Raw genomic sequence first — 2,120 nt, forward strand, 5'->3', positions numbered from 1 at the left:
AAAACGACCAGCATTATCGAGGGATAGGATTTGGAGTTTGAAAACCATATTTCTAAGGAGGCTTCTGTGAGCTCTCTAGGGACCTGGAAATGGTCCAGTTTGGCTTTTTAGAGAATAATTTAATTTAATTCCACACAGTTTTTTTTGGGGTTTTTTTTTTTGAGCCTCTATCATATGCTGGCTTAGCACATGGCCCTGACCTCTAGTGGCTAAAGGTCTTACATGTCCAACAAAAAGCAGTGTCCAGTCTAGTGCTGGGTTAAGGATTATCTTCAGGAATAAAGATCTATAAAGCACCTACTGTGTACCAGGGTTTTAAAGGAAGTAAACGAGAGCATGTATGTCAGGAGTCATAAATTCCAAAACCCACAGGGGCCAGGCCAGTAGCACAAATGAGTGAAGTAGGCAAGGCAGACAGTAGGGAATGGTGGGGTCTGTGGTGAACCAGAGAGCACATGGCTTGTTTACAGGGGACAGCTGCTTCCCTGCTTCTGATGACTGCTCCTGTGAGAGCAGTGTCCAGTGTTGCTGGATGTTCTGACTCTTTTAAAAAGGAAGCAAAAAACCTGTATTTTCACATGAAATTTCCAGATGTTTACACGTTGGCAACTTTTTCAGGATTCAAAACAAAACAAAAAAACTTGTGTGAGCCAAATCGAACCTGTCTGTGGGCCAATAGAAGGAGTAGCCACCTGGTTGGTTGCCTCTGGTATGCGGAAAGTGCTTAGTTTGGCGATTGTGCTCAGTGGAGTACTGTTATTTATATTACTAATAGCATATATTATATTACCTAGCTTCATCCTCACCGCAAGCCCTAAGAGAGCTTACTTCCACAGCCATTTCCCTTTCTCCAGCCTCAGAGGGATCCTCCCTGGTTTAAGAGCGTCTTCCCTATGGCGGGCAGACTTTCAGAGCTCCCAAGAACCTTCCATGTGCCAGAATGTCTGAGGACGGGGTGGTCACAGCCTTTCGTCTTTCTTGTCTCAGGTTACAGCTACTTCTTCACGGGTCCATATTACCTGAAGTTGGATAACCAAAGCCTGAAGAGCGTGAAGTTTGGAGGCATCAGATCCGACTGGCTGGGCTGCTGAGCTGTCCCCAGCTCCCACAGGCCCTGCCTCTCCGTCACTTCTGCGCACTGGGCCCTGAGCATCAGGGAAGGGCCTGGCAGCCTTCAGCTCTGTGGTTAATCAGCATTCCTAGCCCCCACCTGGTAATTTAAGATTCTGGAGAGTGGCTCTGCCCTGTGCCCAAGGAAAGGTGCTGACTGTACCCCTCCCAGGTGCCCCTCCCCCTGTCCATGTCCCACTAGCCCGCCAGAGCCACCTCCAAAGAGATGCTTTGAAATCCTCCATGCGGCCCTGCCATGGGCTGCCCTGGTGCTGTCATACTTCAGGCTCCTCTCCCTCCACAACCTTCTGTGGCTTACAACACCCTCAGAGCCAACAGAGACTGTCTCCCGAGGGCACTGGTGGCCCCACAGCCTGGCCTGGGGCCGTGGAAGAGAGGCATGGCCAGAAGGCCACCCAGACGCCTGGTTTCTTACTGCTGGCTGCCTTAGAACCTTGCCTACATTAGCAGTCTGCTTTGTATGCACTTTGTTCTTTTATTTTGATCGTTTTTATTTTTCCACTTTGAAACTACGTTTCCTGACAGAAGGTTTCAGGCTGTCTGAAGTCACTACACGATGCATCTCAGCCCACCTAGCAATGGTTCCCTTGTTCACTCTGTTTAGTATGCTCCTGCCCCGTCACTTCCTCCACTGGATGGAGGAAAACCAAGCCATGGTTTCTCGCTCAGCCCTCCCCTCCTCGCCCTTCAACAGTTCCCCATGGGAAATGTCAACAGATATGAATAAAAACACCAGTTGAGTGGCAGTGTTTGCCTCTGTTTTTGCAGAGCGTAGAGAGAGGGGCCACAGCCCCAGCCAGGAGAGAAAACTTATAAAGTCTAAATCTCTGCTCACTGCAGGGCACAGGTGACATTTGCTGAAAAGGTTAGAACAGCCAAAATAAACAGCAACAGACCCTCAGAGGGGATGAGCTGGAGTCTCTCTGTCCTATGGAAAGAGCCTGTTACTGTAATTGCAGCGTCTTGTTCAAGGTTCCCTTTTTCTTTGA

The 2,120-nt window shown here is 49.1% G+C and overlaps 1 long non-coding RNA gene across 1 annotated transcript in view; it reads left to right on the forward strand.

Annotated features, from left to right (window-relative positions):
* Positions 1 to 1,877, forward strand: part of LOC109395636 (uncharacterized) — a 9,704-nt gene extending 7,827 nt beyond the window's left edge. Inside the window, exon 3 of the long non-coding RNA XR_002126695.1 lies at positions 988 to 1,877. This is a non-coding gene — a long non-coding RNA (uncharacterized LOC109395636). The remainder of the gene's footprint in view (positions 1 to 987) is intronic.
* Positions 1,878 to 2,120: the final 243 nt, after the last annotated feature.

Source organism: Hipposideros armiger, unplaced genomic scaffold, assembly GCF_001890085.2.
Source record: "Hipposideros armiger isolate ML-2016 unplaced genomic scaffold, ASM189008v1 scaffold_479, whole genome shotgun sequence".
Classification (NCBI taxonomy): Eukaryota; Metazoa; Chordata; class Mammalia; order Chiroptera; family Hipposideridae; genus Hipposideros; species Hipposideros armiger.